This window comes from Callospermophilus lateralis, chromosome 13 (genome assembly GCF_048772815.1).
Source record: "Callospermophilus lateralis isolate mCalLat2 chromosome 13, mCalLat2.hap1, whole genome shotgun sequence".
In the NCBI taxonomy this organism is placed as follows: domain Eukaryota; kingdom Metazoa; phylum Chordata; class Mammalia; order Rodentia; family Sciuridae; genus Callospermophilus; species Callospermophilus lateralis.
In genome coordinates this window covers 8,329,817-8,348,642 of record NC_135317.1, presented here as the reverse complement: position 1 = coordinate 8,348,642, position 18,826 = coordinate 8,329,817, and the positions used below count along the sequence as shown (strand labels likewise).

The window sequence follows — 18,826 nt, the reverse complement described above, 5'->3', positions numbered from 1 at the left end:
TGAGCCACAAATGAACCTCTCCACCTCTAATTGTTCTTATCATGTCTTTTGGTCACAGCAGTGAAAAAGCTAACTAAAACCCTGTCTCAAACTAAAGAAAAAAAAGGGGGGGGAATGGGGATGTAGCTTAGTAGCAAAATACCCCTGAGTTCAATCCCCAGTAAGAAAAAAGAAAACAACAAATAAAGGCTAACATGACTAATTGTATTATATATATACCTCAGAGGTACCAGGTATTAAACTCAGGGGTCAGGGGCACTCCACCACTGAGCCACATTCCCAGCCCTGTTTTGTGGTTTATTTAAGGACAGAGTCTCACTGAGTTGCTTAGCACTCTGCTTTTGCTGATGCTGGCTTTGAACTCGCAGTCCTCCTGCCCCAGCCTCCTGAGCCACTGGGATTACAGGCATGTGCCATCACACTTGGCTGTTATATATATATCTTTCATCCCAATTATTTTTATTCCAATTGTTTTTTATCCCAACTATATATTAAAAAGGATACAGAAAAAAAAGGGGGGAGTCCAAATACATACAAGTGAGCAAAGGCCTCTGGCTTTTCACAACTCTAAGTTCCAAATTTCTTAGAAGAAGGTTCTAGTTTTATTTTGCTCATTGAGTATCAACTTTTGGATTACTGTCTAGTGAATGAACAGCCCTGAACACATCCCCTCTCACTGAGCAGCCAGGCTTCTTGTCATTCTGCCAAGGTGTCCTGCCCCATCTCTTCATTTTCCAGCAGAGGTTTGTTCCAGTCCTTCACTAGGAGGGTGCACGTGAGTGAAAAGCAGCCCTACTCATCCTGCTGTCATTCCCCTCCCACTACAGAGTGGGAACCTGCAGATTGATATGTGAACTAAGGGACAGAAGGGACACAGATGAGATAGAAGTGCATGTTTCCTGATTGAAGAGTTGGCTTTCACTCACAGATGCATTGGGGACTAACAAATTGTGCTGTTTTCCCTGAAATCTGGTTTTTCTAATTGGGGTAGAGCAAGGCTCAGGGGAGCACACCTGTAATCACAGCTTCTTGGAAGGCCCAGGCAGGGAAAGAAATTCAGATTGAAATTAGTTCGAGGTCCATTCTAGATACAAGCCCTGCTTCCTGCATGCTGTTTGCACTGGCATTCGTTCTTTACCTTTTAGTTCCCATCCTTCTAGGAATCCTTTCCTTAGGCCCTTTCATGATTCTCTTGCCTTCTCTCCTTTCCAGCTAGGGCTAAGAAACTAACAAACATGGTAACACAAGCCTTAGGAAAACCTCTGTTGAGCAGAATCACAAGGAAGGAACTGGCTGTTTTATTCTTAATCAAGCCATAAATATAATTCTTAAAAATAAGAACCATGTTTTTGTCTTTAAGAGAATTTGTTAATGTTCTTTTTAGTAACAAATGACAGTAGAATCTATTTTGATATATTTATACAAACATGTAATATACCTTATTCTAGTCAGGATCCCAGTCTTGTGGATGTACACAATGTTGAGATTCACTGTGGTGTGCTCATGCATGTACATAAAAAAGTTATGTCAGAAGAATTCCACTGTCTTTCCTATTCCTATCTCCCACCCTTCATTCCCCTGTGTCTAAAACCACTGAATTTCTATTCCCTCACAACTTGTTGTAGGTTAGCATCCATGTATCAGAGAATATCAATCTTTGGCTTTGGGGAGATTTGACTTAATTCACTTAGCATGATAGTCTCCAGATCCACCCATTTACAAGTGAAGGTCATAAAGTCTTCTTCTTTATAGCTAAGTAATTCCATTGTGCATATATACCACAATTTCTTTATCCATTCATTTATTGAAGGGCATCTAGTTTTTTTCCATAGCCTAGATATTATAAATTGTGGTGCTATAAACATTGATGTGGCTATATTACTACAGTATGCTGATTTAAAAACCTTTGGATATATACCGAGGAGTGGGGTAACTGGGTCCAATGGTTCCCAGTTTTCTTGAGGACTCTCCATACTTCTTTCCAGAGTTGTTGCACTGCCTCAACTGGTATAGAAATACAGTGATTTATTGAAATAAATCCCCAGTCCAGGCTCACTCCCAGTTCATCCTAGAGTATCTTAAAATGTTTCTGGTCCTCAAAAAAGCTTAGGTTTCATTCATAAATTCTATATGCTTTCAGTTGCCCTGCTTAACAGGAAGTATCTGGGAAGATGCCATTGTCTACATTCCTTAGAAACAAAGAATATTTTTTGAAAAAATATTCTGGTTTTGAAAGAGAGTAGCTGGATTGAAGAAGTCTTGGAAGGAAGCCTGGGTCAGAGAATGAGGACCCACCTTATTTTGATCCTACGATGACCTTCGTACACCCTTCACCAAATGTGAATGTACTACACATGGTTCTAGTTTGGAAATCTCTCATGACATTAAATGAGGAAGTGTTGGATTTACTAGAAGAGGGATGCTCATCTCAGTTCACTCTGAGTTTCAGGGCATTCATTTCTGCTGGAATAATTCTGAAATCATTCTTACAGAATTATTGAACATACTTAAATCAGATGCGACATTTATTGGTTGTAATCCCAAACAAGTTTTTTCTGAAAATAGTTATATTTCATTTTACTGTTCTTACTTCCACTAATGTAACATCACTGCACTGCAAAATTAACTCTGCAAAATGAAGTTCCCAAGGCGTGTTTCTTGATTTTGATACCAAGTGATAGAAAACATTACATCATCCCATATGAAAACACTTTCCTTAGACTCCTTGTTTCTTTCATCTCCTTTTGAAAGAGTTATAATCAAGGACTGTTTCAAAGAGTGATTCTTTCTCCTTTCACAAGTCGGGCTCGAAACATCCAAATATCCTGGAAATAGTACCAAACAGAATGAGTGTGTGGAACACATCCATTGGCCTATTCCCCACAAAAGATTTCTAGGCTCTACAAATGGTTAAATAGGAAAACAATGCGATGATTATTATACTGATTAATAAATAAACAAGCTTTGAAACTGCAATTAATTCTCTTGCCAAGAATCAAAACAATGCCAACTGCATGGAGTCAGTGGATCCCCAAGCTGTCGGCCTCGCTGATCACAGGTAATGCACCAGGAGGGTGGCTGTGATGCTCAGTCACAGCAGTTTACAACCCTTCTCTTGGCTTGTCTTTTTGTTACTTGCCTGAACCACTTTGAGGTGGCAACTCTGATGAGATCGTAGCAGTGAACATGGTACCATGGATACTGGTTTACTTGGGTGTGGGGAGGGGGTACTGGAGATGGAACCCAGGGCCACTCTCTATTGATCTATATCCCCAGGCTTTTTATTTTCCATTTTGAGACAGGGGCTCACTAAGTTGCTGAGGCTGGCCTCACTTGCAATCCTCCTGCCTCAGCCAAACTGTGAAGTAGCTGGGATTACAGGCATGTGCCACAACGCACCCTGCTGCAATTATTAATAAAGCAATTGAGACCTTCTAATTTCTTGTTTCTTGTTTCTTGTTGAGCAGACAGCAAGGTATGGTGGAAAGAATGATTTCAGAATTAGGCCTGACTTTGAAATCTAGCTCTGCTTCTTAGGCCAGTCTCTGGGACTCCAATTTGTCCTTTGCAGCAGGTGTATTACAGAGTGTTCACTGCATTCTGGTGAAGAAAATCAGAAATGGGACATGGAAGTGTTTTTGTTTTATTTTTTTTTAAATAAATATTTTTTTATTTTTAGTTGGACACAATACCTTTATTTATTTATTTATTTATTTATTTATTTATTTATTTGTATGTGGTGCTGAGGATTGAACCGGCGCCTTACACTTGCTAGGTGAGCACTCCACCACTGAGCCACAACTCCAGGCCCATGGAAGTGTTTTTATAAGTTAGAATTTTATGAGTTGATATTGTTATTCTATTATTCTATTTCTATTCTAAATATATCCGATAAGCTCTAACTTGTGAGATAACTAAAATATGGATGGTGTTCAACCTTTACAAACTTCAAATGTAATGTACACTCCAGGACCCCTCAGCTGCCAAAATTCATGGGTGCTCATGTCCCTACAATAAAATAACCTCTGTTCATCCTCCCATATATTTTAAATCACCCCTAGATTACGTAGAGCACCTGGTGCAATGGAAACATGAGGTATTGCTGTAGTATATAGGAAATAATGATTTAAAAAAATGTCTATATATGTTTAGTACAGATGCAATTTTTTTCAAACATTGTTTAATATTCTGAGTATTTTTCCAAATTTCAGTTGGTTGAATTGCCAATCCTGGAGTATTTTCAGACAAGGGACACATTTGTAGATTCTAAAGAGAGAAGCAAGATTCTCCACCCTGGAAAGCTGTTCTGAAGGTTCCCAATGGTACTGTGGCATCCCACTGGTGTGCACTCACCTACAGATTCTTGGATGGACTAGAGTTATCATCACACTTAGTTTCTTGATAGTACATGCCCATATTATCATTATCTCATACAAATAAAGTAAAATAGGAATACCTTATTAGTTCAGAACATAAACTGTGTGTTTTCTATAAAGTGAAGTTTTTTTTTTAATGGCTTTGATTGCTAATTTATCTATTGCTCTTTAGTGGCATTGAATGTCCACTACTTAGAAACAAATACTTTCCAAGTGATGTGTATTAATTAGGAAAGCACATGAAACACTGTCTAATGCCCTTCATCCATAAGCATTACTTCATCTCTGCTCTAGATGCAAATTTACCAAAAGCAACACTGGCTCCAGAATTGCTCCCTGAAGTCTTACAGGATTGCCTAATGAAATGATTCTTTACCAGGAACGGAGGCCTGATTGAAGTCCCAAACCTTTATGTTTGTTCCTATGCATTCAGAATTCCCATATCCTTCATTTCAAATTAAATTAGGTATTAAATAAGCATGTGAAGACAAGAAACTTCAGACATTTTACTTGGTTATTTCATGCAAGTGTACCTTCAAGTCTAAGCCACTGTCACTTCTGTATAATTTATCTGCTATTCCCACAGCTTCTTTCTCAACATGTTCTTGACTGGTGCCCTTCACATCAATATAGTGGCAATCAGAACTGGCAAAATGGCAGGAAATTGCCTGTGCAGAGTGAACAATTGATAATGGAGAAAAAGTATGCTATGAATGCCAACAACCAAGCTAGGAGGAGTTTTCCTTTCAGGGAGTCCATTCTTCTGCCCAGGATTTGACTAGTCAACTATCAGGCCCTCCGTGGCATCCTAAATCTGTCACTTTCTAGGTGAGCCTCTCCCTCCTGCTCTCCCACCTAAAGGCTAATAAAGAAATGATTAAAGAGTCTTTTACCTAATTATTTATTTTTTAAAGATATATATAGGACAGGTGGCATAATTATCTAAGTAACAGATCTTCACATTTCTAAGTATTTAAAGTTTTCTGTGTAGACCCTATGCCAGACAAAGCCACATCAAGGCACAAGGCATAAGGAAAATTGTGTACTTCTACTCTCATGTTGTTAGAAAATAATTGTAAATGTTCTTCCAGAACATTAAAATCAGTGAAAATATGTAAATATTTCAAAGTGAATATATTACAAATCACATCACTATTTGCATCTTTGTGCTTGCACTTCCATACTTAACACGGCCTGAGGGTTATGCTAGTGCGGGTACTTCCTGTCTTTTATTTAAATTTTTGACATTGTACACAGCATGGATTTTTTTGCATTAATTTTGATTTAGTAAAACAGCATTTAACTCGATGGCTGAGATTTTGGTGGCCCCTTCAATTTTATCCTCAGGCACTGCCCCAACTGGTATTAACTTGTACCAGGCCCTAGTAAGCCTGGGGCAAATATAAATGAATAAAGTCTGCAACCCTATACTTGGGGATAGAACAGGGATCAGTGGGAACCAGGGGACAAACTGGAAACCCCACTGAATCTTAAAGGAGCCTTAATATCATGGACAACCTTGTTACCATGAGGAAAGTGAGCCCACAATACTCTAAGATCTGCTGAATTTGAGACAAGTGAGAAATCAGGGAAATTGTAAGGAATTCTGTCAATTTTTAAATGTCAGTGACAATATTATTTAATTTAAAACACTGAGATTGGAGGGGGATAAATATGTGCAGACAATTCAGAACCTTTGCTTAGGATAAATATTGTTTTTCCCAGTTAGTAAGGATATTCTATAACAATAAGGATATTCTATATTTGCTTCTTGTTCTAGTTACCCTGAGCAATATAAATCCCAAATGTGATTATTTGAGTATTTTAATCATTGTTTTAGATTAAGAAAGCAGAAACTGGGCCCTGCAAGGTGAGCTACTGCTCTGAAGCGATTCCACAAATGACCAAGATTCACAAGTAACAGGTTTAGGATCCTGAGGGCACCTGGCTTCTCACTGAGTAGAGCGAAAAAAGAACAAGGAAGGCCAATATACTTTCTGGCAAGTAAACTGGAAAAAAGAGTTCAGTTTAGTGAAAAGTCAAAAATCTTTACATGTTACTATACCTATGATTTTCTGTTTTGAACCCATTCATCTTTCAAAACTGAAGCAACATGGATGCATACTTTCTGGAATCCTTGAGTTTGATTCCGACCAGATCCATGGATGAGCAATGGGTGGAAGAAAACAGTGTCTCCCTTCTCCATCACAAGGTGCACTCGGGCATGGTCCTGGTCATAGTCCTGAATCCCATAGTAGAAAATGTTAACTCCACCCTGAAACACATAAGATAGGCAAAGTCTGGAGGAAGCAACAAAAAGAACACTTTCTGTATGACTTGGCAGGGACAGCAAAGGTTCTCTGACTTCTTTTAAGAGAAAGACTTATCTAAATTAAATTATTAAATGTAAAAAATGCAAAAGTCTGTCATATTTCTGGGTTTTTAAATATCATCTGCTGCAGGTACAGTGGTACACACCTGTGATCCCAGCTACTTGGGAGGCTGAGGCCAGGCATCATAAATTCAGGGCAGAGTAGCAAACTTAGCCAGACTTTGTCTTAAATTAAGATTTTTACAAAGGACTATAGATGTAGCTCAGTGGTGGAGGGCTTGCCTAGCATGTGCAAGGCCCTGGGTTTGAACCCCAGCAATGCAACAAATTAAAGTCCATATATTAAATTTATTGTTTTTTATATTAAAGTCATTTTTTAAACAAATGAACCAAATTGGAAATTTACCTACCCTTCCTAATTGAATTATAAGCAATCTAGATCAGTTCTGCCTCTTGTGGTGAATGCATGTGAACACCTTTCTCTTAGGCATTTACAGCCTCAATCTTCACATCCTTGCCGCAGCCTGACACTCTCCTTACCTAGAACTATGTTCATATCATTCTTGTATTACTCAGGGTATCTTGAATAGCCTAATTATTCTCCCCAAGCCAAGTACAGAACATTCTCAATTTTTCTAAGTTCAAAGGACTTATGTCATATTCAGAATAAAAAGAGAATAGTAAGTTTAAACACTGTATTTTTTGATAACTATTTCCAAAAGTAGTCTTAAATCCAGGAAATGTGTATGCATGTCCTTTTTATACAAATTAAAGTGAGAAGTGACTACAGTTGATGAGCCTTTATGCATCTGGGCAGAAGTGTCCCATTCCAATGGGGAATAATCATTGTCCTACTGCACAATATTGTGACTTTGACTCTGTGTCCTTCTTTTCTGGCCAAGGTGCATATTGGCCCCTGTTAAGCTAAGCAGAAAACTTTCACTGCCACTGCTGTGAACCTCAGCAGAATCTCAGAGACCAGTCTACTCCCATAGCCCTGGATGCCATTCCCTTCTGCTCAATAAGTCTCCTTAGGATTGCACCAACCCTTGCCTGTCCCTGAACCTAACTTATAAATTTCACCATTTCCACTTATATATATGGATTCAGACTCAAATATTTCCACAGAACACAATCAGTAGTGCAAGAATTCGGAGAGAAAAGCCCTTGAAGCCACAGCCTTCATTTCCTACAGAAGCATGACTCAGTCTCCTTGCTCACCACAGCTGCCCTTTCCATTCTGACCATCATCAGGGATTTCAGGGTCTTCTGGTCTAGCATCAAAAAGGCTGAGATCTGCTCTCTGGCTTTGCTGCCTCTGAGCTCCTACACCTCCTGGGAATCAATTGTGCCCCAGACCTGAGATCATATTCTTTAAGAATGGATAGGACCTTGCCATTCATGGGTGCAGAAGCACATAGTAGCTCCCCAGCACCAACATTTGAATGGATAAACCAACCATTATTCAGCCATGCCACTGAACCGAAAGGAACAAACTATTGAGACTGTCAGCTTTGTTGAACCTCAAAGTAAATATGCTGAGCAAAAGCAACCACTCCAAAAAAAAAAAAAAAAAAAGAGTGTATGTCACATGATTATATCTATATGACATTTTATAAAATGCAAACTAATCTATAGGAACAGAAATCAGCTGAGTGGATGCCTGGGGAGGAGATGGAAAATATTTCATTGTGGTGCCAGGTGTGTGTGTGTGTGAAAATGATCAAATTATACATTGAAAATATGTACTATTATATGATACTTATACCTCAAAAACACTTTCCTTAGAAATAAAAGCTCTTACAGTTTCCTAAAAAGGAAAGGACACCATTCCCTCATGTAACCTACAGGTGTTAAGTCATTTTGAATCAGGTCCTGAAAGACCTTCTCAGGTTATCTTCCCCTTCTACTCTCCAAAATGTGCCTCAGTCCCCAGCCCATCTGATCTGAGAATGCCTTCCATATTTCATGTTCATTAGCCAGGTTCCACTTGCCCTTGACCCTGATGCCTCCAAGGAGATTTTTTTTTTGATAGGAAATTTTACCTTGTCCTTTAAGTCTCAGCTCAATCACCACCTCCCACCCCTGAGCATTTTTCTAGTCTTCACAGGTGCACAGAGATAATCCCTCCCTCCCTTATTCTACTCTGAGAGCCTTCAGTCAGTGGGCACTTCATACACACCAGAGTTGAAAGGTTTATGCCTGACCTCTGCCATTAGGCCTCACCATCTCAGATCCTAGACAGCTCCTACCTAAGTCTCCACACTGGCTGGCTTTCAAGCCCATGTTGAAAAAACAAATCAAATGAATACTTTATGTGATGTCCTTGAACTCCCCCTGATCCTAATTGCAAATTTCAGGACAGTGCTTTGCTGAGAAAGGAAAGCAGTCTCATTTCTAAGCTTTTTGCACCTTATGTGAAATAACAACAGTGAAAGAGATTCTGATCCAGACTCAATGGTCAGACAGACCTACCTCCCACTGGGGGTAGTCATGTGGCTTCAGGGAAAGTTTGTGGGTGCCTGGGAGGACAGCCAGACAGCTGTTGTTCTGGTTAATGTGCTCCACGGCGGTCCAAGCACAAACAATGCGATTGCTGGGCCTGAAGGGGAAAAAGTGTAGATCCTGGTGCAAGGGGTGCCAGGAAGTCTTCCAGCCTGAAATGAGACTGCTGTCAAAAGGGGCTTAAATCTCACAATTCTTATCCTATGCCGGAATAAACAACACATTACCTTCCCCTGCAAAAAAAAAAAAAAAAAAAAATACTGTGGAAAATCATTCCCAATAGACCAGCACTAAAGTGAAATATTGAGTCAACATGGAGCATTTTCTTCTCAGTTACTGGTGGCTGGGTGCTTACATTCTTTTCTAGGAAGTTGCATATACTCCATCATCTCTGCTGTGCTTTATTTCTTCGTCACTCTGGATTTGGAACAGAGCTAGCATACAAAAGGATTTTTAAATAATTTAAAAACCAAATGAATTAATATAAGAGAATGTTACTGATTCAAATTTGAGGTTCGCTTCTAAGTGGCTAATGCCACAAACAGTTTTCTTAGAGATTTTAATTCACAGACATTAGGCATCCTCTGTATAGTTATTGACTAGTCAAAACCACTGACCATACAAACATTTTCCCCATCTTTGATTTTAGAATTTGGTTCCCCCAAAATCTCATCGCACCAAGCAGGACATCCATGGAGGAAAACACTGTACTTCAGTCGTATCAAATAAACCTCTCCCAGCTGTCAAAAGAAAGAAAAAGTAGAAAAGGATACAGCCCTCTTGACTGATATCTGCTGCTTGGTACAGAAAAATCTCTGAGTGTGGTCCAAGAGTCACCTGCAGTGGAATCTCTGAGCACGGGTATTAAAATGCAGACATCTGGGATCTACTTCAGAATCAGTGTCTCCATGAGGACTTAGAATCTAGGTTTTGGCAAGCACGAGGCACCACGAGCACTTGAGTGTGACTTGTAGTAACAGCTTTCATCCTGTTAGTAAAAATGATGTCTTCAGATCAGGAATGCAGAATCCTTGTGATCCTGGCTAAGAATGGTTGGTGAAGATCACAGATGTTGAATAGAGGGAGTCTATGACATAATAATAGTCATGTTTCTCAACCTACTTTTCCAGGGAGTCAGTTATCTGAAAATTTAGCAATAACCCTATAATCAACATCTGAAATCACTATTACACTTCAAAGTTGATATAACATGAGCTATTTTAAGTCTTAAACAAAAACACCCACATTCACTCACCCAGAGTTTAACAGTTACACCATGACCAGATCTAGAACAACAACTCTACATGTTTTAATTAAAGAATCTTTTTTTTTCTTGCTTCTCTTTAACAATAAGAGCCCTTTACCCGTATCTGGAGGTTTGTTTATCAGCATTGTGTGCATGGCCATGATATTGGGTACAGTGAAGCACTCCACATACCTCAGAACCTGAGAAAAGGGAGAAGAAAGAAGAACAATCTCATTGGAAATCAGAAGTATAGGCAAGAGGCATAAAGTGTCCACACAAGAATCAAAATGACAACAATCAAAATACCAATTGGTGTTTCACAATCATGAAATATAGTGTTGAATTTCCAACACTACAAATAAAATGGAACCTTTCTGAGAAAGCATGGAGTATTATCCAATAAGTCTGGCCATTCCCTGAATCTCTTCCCTGAGGTTAATGAACAAGGCAGAATAATCGCCAGTACAGGGACCAAGATTGGCAAAAAAAAGCAGCCCCCTTTACTCATAGAGCCCTAGTCTCATGAGAAGAAAGGAAAATAGAAAATCTGAACATTGTGGATGGTAGTGCTTCATCCAACACAAGTTGCCTCTGGCTTCATCTGTGACCACCTGCAGACTTCCATTCTCATCACAGCACCGAAGGTGGGAAGCACAGATGGTCGTAGGTCATTTCCCCTGGGCCTTCTCTCTTGAGTGCTAGGCAGCATACCACAGGTGATTTACCTGTGCAGTCTGACTTCAGGAGTCAAACACTCTGACAGCATCTGCTATATGGAAAGTCTCTTTCAAAACCATTTTAAACAAGTGGTTAGGAAACCACAGTGCTAAAAGGTGGGAGTGCACAAACACACTTGAGGATGCAGGACCTAATTCCAGAAGAATGCACCAAGAGCAAGAGGGGCTGAGTAGAGAGACACTGTTTCTTATGTTGTGCCCTTCTGATTTGCTTGGGTACTTTTAGATATATCAATTACTATGAAAGAAGAATAAATTTTTAGAAAAAAATAACTAACTTAAGGCATAGTGACTCATGGCTGTTATCCCAGTAGATTGGGAGGCTGAAGCAGAAAAATCATAGGTTCAAGGCCAGCCTCAACCACAGCATGACCCTTTCTCAAAACAAAGAGTAAAAAGAGTTGGGAGTGTAGTTGAAAGAAATAGTGGCCCAGAGTTCAATTCTTAGTACCACAAATAAATCAAATTAAATAAAAACTAATTTAAGTTTAAAAGCAAATTCATTCAACTGACCCAATTTATGAAATACAATAAAAAGTCAATACATTTACAAATTACAGCCTCACAATTTCATCCCTTTTGATATTGAGTCTTAGAAGCGCTCTTTCTATTTAACGCAGAATTTCTGTCTTTCCCCCACCCCCCCAAAAAACGATAATTAGCACACTTCACAGAAGTGTTTCTTAGTCTTGGTGCTATTGGTATCTTGGTTGGGTCAAGTCTTGGGGAGAGAGCTCTTCTGTGCATCATGGGATCTCAGGCCCCATTATCAGCATCCTTGGTCCCTACCCACAAGAAGCTACTAGTGCACCCACTATGCGGTTACCATCACCAGGAAAGTCTTGAGACATTGTCAATATCCACTGGGAGGCAAAATCACCTCCAGCTGAGACCCACCACTCTATTGTTCCATGTGTAGGAAGGGGTTAGATTCAGCACAACCAGGGAATCTTGGGGCAGACCTGCAAGCTGTCTATGAAGGAGAAACCAAATCAAGAGCAAGTCTCTAACCTCTGGGAGAGTTTAGTATCTAAAGAGCTCCTTATCTTCCTGGTAATCTTGAATCCTTGCAATTGTTTTCTCACTTGGTATATACTCTGATTCCACAGAGGACACATCTCTTATTATAATGAGTCCTGCATGTTTGGACTCCTCACTGCAGATCTTTTCAAATGCAACCCTAGAAAATTAAATTTACAAATAATGTCATGACATCTGCTCCATACCTCTGGTTGGCCCTGACCTGTATGAAGATTTACAGATTCAGGAAAAGTTTCTCTCTGCTACTAGGAGGGGGAGGAGAAAATGGCCAACTCAAAAGTCCTGCCTCCTGGCCTCCTGCAAGAATGAAAAAAGCAAGAGGGGTGGGGGGGATATAGCTCAGTTGGTTTAGTGCTTCCTCACATGCACAAGGCCCTAGGTTCAATCCTCAGCACCACCAAAAAAAAAAAAAAAAAAAAAAAAAAAAAAAAAACCTGAGAATATTGCTTTGCTTAACATACCAGTGGTGACACAGTTTTCTGGTACCATTGTAATAATACAGGCTGAATATCCCTTATCTAAAATACTTAGAACTAACATCAGGTATTTTTGGATCTTAGAATATTGACATATACAAAATGAGCTGGTTGTGGAGGAGCATGCTGTAATCCCAGAGACTCAGGAGGTGAGGCTGCAGGATAGTAAATTTAAAGCCAGCCTATTCAATTTAGCAAGACTCTGTTTCAAAATAAAATAAACAAAGGGATGGGGATGGAACTTCCTGGATTCAAGTCCAAGCACTAAAAATAATAATAATCTTAATAACAAAATATAATAATGAGATATCTGGAAGATGACACCTAAGTGTCATCACAAAGTGACTCTGTATCTCCTTTATACCTCATACACACAGCTTGAAAATAATTTTACACAATATTTTTAGTGTGTCTGTGTTGTGACCATGACCATCATATGAGCCAGGTGTGGAATTTTCCACTTGTGACATCATCTTGGTGTTCAATGGTTTGGATACTGATTTTCTGATAAGTGATGCTTGGCCTATAATAGTAAATACTCCTGTAGCACCTACCTGATGCCACATATTTTACCTTTTCTCTCCTATCAACAATGCTAGGAGATCAGTGTTATTACTATGACCATTTTACAGAGGAGTACACACATGTATAGAAAACTATGGTGAAGATATGGGACATGCCATGTTAAGCTGAGATTAAGGCCAGAAAGTCTACCTCCAGATCCCATGCTCCTAAACATATCCCAACAAACCACATCACTCAAAAATATCTGAACACGCAGAGGCTAATCTAATTTGTAATCCCATTGCATACATGTAATACATAATTTATAAATTTTTATGTATGAATTACAATGATACATAATGTTGGGATTTCATGTGATATATTCACACCTGCACAGAGCATCAGTTGGTCAGTATCATTCCCTAGCACCTCTTCTTTCCCTCCCTTCCTCCATCCCATGGACATCTTCCTTGTACTCTACTGATCTCCCTTCTGTTTTCTTGAGACCTCTTTTTACTTGTGTCTCTCTAGTTTCCACACAGGAGAGAAAACAATGACCCTTGACTCTGAGTTGGCCTTACTGTGCTTAACATGATGTTCTCCAATTCTATGCATTTTCCTGAAAATGACAAAATCACCATAACGCATTTTTTGGAAAATAAGCAAGAGTATTGCTGCACCTAAAGCGTTGAATATCAGCATCAGATACTAGATTTTTAATAACAAGAAATCCATTTTCTTCATAAAATTTTCTCTGTTCCAGGCTCAGCACATTATTATCCAAAGTATACCTACAGGAGAAAAAGGCACCAAATCAGTCCAAATTTTAAATTACAACCCAATATTATGTACCAAGAACCGCCTAAAAATGTTCATATTCTTTGATCCAATACTTCTTTTTTTTAATTTTTATTTTATTTTTTTATTGGTTATTCAAAACATTACAAAGATTTCAGAATCACATCGGTTACACATCCACATTTTTACATAATACCATAATAGTAACTGTTGTATTCTGCTACCTTTCCTATCCTCTACTATCCCCCCTCCCCTCCCCTCCCATCTTCTCTCTCTACCCCATCTACTGTAATTCATTTCTCTCCTTATTTTTTTCCCATTCCCCTCACAAACTCTTATATGTAATTTTGTATAACAATGAGGGTCTCCTTCCATTTCCAAGCAATTTCCCTTTTCTCTCCCTTTCCCTCCCACTTCATGACTCTGCTTAATGTTAATCTTTTTCTCTTGCTCTTCCTCCCTGCTCTGTTCTTGGTTGCTCTCATTATATCAAAGAAGACATTTGGCATTTGTTTTTTTAGGGATTGGCTAGCTTCACTTAGCATAATCTGCTCTAGTGCCATCCATTTCCCTGCAAATTCCATGATTTTGTCATTTCTTAGTGCTGCGTAGTACTCCATTGTGTATAAATGCCACATTTTTTTTATCCATTCATCTATTGAGGGGCATCAGGGTTGGTTCCACAGTCTAGCTATTGTGAATTGTGCTGCTATGAACATCGATGTGGCAGTATCCCTGTAGTACGCTCTTTTGAGGTCTTCAGGGAATAGTCCGAGAAGGGCAATAGCTGGGTCAAATGGTGGTTCCATTCCCAGCTTTCAAAGGAATCTCCATACTGCTTTCCATATTGGCCTCACCATTTTGCAGTCCCACCAGCAATGTATAAGAGTACCCTTTTCCCCACATCCTCGCCAGCACTTGTTATTGTTCGACTTCATAATGGCTGCCAATCTTACTGGAGTGAGATGGTATCTTAGGGTGGTTTTGATTTGCATTTCTATGACTGCTAGAGATGGTGAGCATTTTTTCATGTACTTGTTGATTGATTGTATGTCCTCCTCTGAGAAGTGTCTGTTCAGGTCTTTGGCCCATTTGTTGATTGGGTTATTTGTTTTCTTATTGTTTAATTTTTTGAGTTCTTTGTATACTCTGGATATTAGGGCTCTATCTGAAGTGTGAGGAGTAAAAATTTGTTCCCATGATGTAGGCTCCCTATTTACCTCTCTTATTGTTTCTCTTGCTGAGAAAAAACTTTTTAGTTTAAGTAAGTCCCATTTGTTGATTCTTGTTTTTAACTATTGTGCTATGGGTGTCCTATTAAGGAATTTGGAGCCCGACCCCACAATATGTAGATCGGAGCCAACCTTTTCATCTATCAGACGCATAGTCTCTGATTTGATATCAAGGTCCTTGATCCATTTTGAGTTAACTTTTGTGCATGGTGAGAGGAGGGGATTCAGTTTCATTTTATTGCATATGGATTTCCAGTTTTCCCAGCACCATTTGTTGAAGATGCTATCCTTCCTCCATTGCATGCTTTTAGCCCCTTTATCGAATATAAGATAGTTGTAATTTTGTGGATTGGTTTCTGTGTCCTCTATTCTATACCATTGGTCCACCCGCCTGTTTTGGTATCAGTACCATGCTGTTTTTGTTACTATTGCTTTGTAGTACAGTTTGAAATCTGGTATCGCTACACCTCCTGATTCACACTTCCTGCTTAGAATTGCTTTTGCTATTCTGGGTCTTTTATTTTTCCATATGAATTTCATGATTGCTTTATCTATTTCTACAAGAAATGCCGTTGGGATTTTGATTGGCATTGCATTGAACCTATAGAGAACTTTTGGTAATATTGCCATTTTGATGATGTTAGTTCTGCCTATCCATGAACAGGGTATATTTTTCCATCTTCTGAGATCTTCTTCTATTTCTCTCTTTAGGGTTCTGTAGTTTTCATTGTATAAATCTTTCACCTCTATTGTTAGGTTGATTCCCAAGTATTTTATTTTTTTTGAGGATATTGTGAATGGGGTAGATGTCCTCATTTCCAGTTCAGAAGATTTGTCGCTGATATACAGGAATGCCTTTGATTTATGCGTGTTGATTTTATATCCAGCCACTTTGCTGAATTCATTTATTAACTCTAGTAGTTTCTTTGTAGACCCTTTTGTGTCTTCTAGGTATAGGATCATATCATCCGCAAATAGTGATAATTTAAGTTCTTCTTTTCCTATTTTTATGCCTTTAATTTCTTTCGTCTGTCTAATTGCTCTGGCCAGTGTTTCGAGAACTATATTGAATAGAAGTGGTGAGAGAGGGCATCCCTGTCTTGTTCCAGATTTTAGAGGGAATGCCTTCAGTTTTTTTCCATTTAGAATGATGCTAGCCTGAGGCTTAGCATATATAGCTTTTATAATTTTGAGGTAAGTTCCTGTTATCCCTAGTTTTTCTAATGTTTTGAACATAAAGGGATGCTGTACTTTGTCGAATGCTTTTTCTGCGTTCACCGAGATGATCATATGGTTCTTATCTTTAAGTCTATTGATGTGGTGAATAACGTTTATTGATTTCCGTATATTGAACCAGCCTTGCATCCCAGGGATGAATCCTACTTGATCATGGTGCACAATCTTTTTTATATGTTTTTGTATACGATTTGCCAGAATTTTATTGAGGATTTTTGCATCTAAATTCATTAGGGATATTGGTCTGTAGTTTTCTTTCTTTGAGGTGTCCTTCTCTGGTTTGGGAATCAGGGTGATATTGGCCTCATAGAATGAATTTGGGAGTTCTCCCTCTTTTTCTATCTCCTGAAATAGATTATGGAGTATTGGTATTAGTTCCTCTTTAAATGTTTTGTAAAACTCTGCTGTATATCCATCCGGTCCTGGGCTTTTCTTGGTTGGTAGTCTTTTGATGGCTTCTTCTATTTCCTCCCTTGATATTGATCTGTTTAGGTTGTTTATATCTTCCTGATTCAATCTGGGTAGTTCATATGTCTCAAGGAATTTATCTATGCCTTCACCATCTTCTATTTTATTAGAGTATAGGGTTTCAAAATAATTTCTAATTATCGTCTGTATTTCTGAATTGTCTGTTGTGATGTTGCCTTTTTCATCCCGTAAGCTAGTAATTTGGGTTCTCTCTCTTCTTCTCTTTGTTAGTGTGGCTAGTGGTCTATCAATCTTATTTATTTTTTCAAAGAACCAACTTTTAGTTTTGTCAATTTTTTCGATTGTTTCTTTTGTTTCGATTTCATTGATTTCTGCTCTAATTTTAATTATTTCTTGCCTTCTACTGTATTTGCTGCTGATTTGTTCTTCTTTTTCTAAGGCTTTGAGGTGTAGTATGAGGTCATTTATTTGTTGGCTTTTCCTTCTTTTAAGGAATGAACTCCATGAAATGAATTTTCCTCTTAGTACTGCTTTCATAGTGTCCCAAAGATTTCGATATGTTGTTTCTGAGTTTTTGTTTACCTCTAAGAATTTTTTAATTTCCTCTTTGATGTCTTCTGTAACCCTTTGTTCATTCAGTAGCATATTGTTTAATCTCCATGTGATGTAGGGTTTTTCCTTTCTCATTTTATTATTGATTTCCAATTTCATTCCATTATGATCAGATAAAATGCATGGTAGTATCTCAACTCCTTTGTAATTGCTAAGCTTTGCCCTGTGACATAATATATGGTCTATTTTTGAGAAGGATCCATGTGCTGCTGAGAAGAAAGTGTATCCACTTGATGTTGGGTGGTATATTCTGTATATATCAATTAAGTCTAAGTTATTAATTGTATTATTGAGCTCTATGGTTTCTTTATTCAATTTTTGTTTGGAAGATCTGTCCATTGGTGAGAGAGGCGTATTAAAATCTCCCATGATTATTGTGTTGTGGTCTATTAGACTCTTGAACTTGAGAAGAGTTTGTTTGATGAACGTAGCTGCACCATTGTTTGGGGCATATATATTAATGATCGTCAAGTCTTGTTGGTGTATGGTTCCCTTGAGCAGTATGTATTGTCCTTGTTTATCCCTTTTGATTAACTTTGGCTTGAAGTCTATTTTATTTGATACAAGTATGGACACCCCTGCTTGCTTCCGGGGTCCGTATGAGTGATATGATTTTTCCCAACCTTTCACCTTCAGTCTGTGTATGTCTTTTCCTATCAGATGAGTCTCCTGTAGGCAGCATATTGTTGGATCTTTTTTTTTTTTAATCCATTCTACTAGCCTATGTCTTTTGATTGGTGCATTTAAGCCATTAACATTTAGGGTTACTATTGAGATATGGTTTGTATTTCCAGCCATATTTGGTTATGTATGATACTTAACATGATTAGTTTTTCCTCTATGCTTAGTTTTTCCTTTATTGTACTACCTCCCGTTGTTGGTTTTCATTGTTATTTTTCATTTCCTCTTCCTGTAATGTTTTGCCAAGGATGTTTTGAAGAGCTGGTTTTCTAGCTGCAAATTCTTTTAACTTTTGCTTATCGTGGAAGATTTTTATTTCATCTTCAATCCTGAAGCTTAATTTCGCTGGATACATGATTCTTGGTTGGAACCCTTTTTCTTTCAGCGTTTGAAATATGTTGTTCCAGGATCTTCTAGCTTTCAGAGTCTGTGTTGAAAGATCAGCAGTTATCCTGATTGGTTTTCCCTTAAATGTAATCTGCTTCCTCTCTCTTGTGGCTTTTAAGATTCTCTCCTTATTCTGTATGTTGGGCATCTTCATTATTATATGTCTTGGTGTGGATCTCTTATGATTTTGTATATTCGGTGTCCTGTAGGCTTCTAGTATTTGGATTTCTTTTT

The 18,826-nt window shown here is 38.4% G+C and overlaps 1 pseudogene; it reads right to left on the bottom strand.

Moving 5' to 3' along the window:
* Positions 1 to 2,570: 2,570 nt before the first annotated feature.
* The window catches only part of LOC143637834 (phytanoyl-CoA dioxygenase, peroxisomal-like), a 76,361-nt pseudogene continuing 60,105 nt past the window's right edge, over positions 2,571 to 18,826 (bottom strand).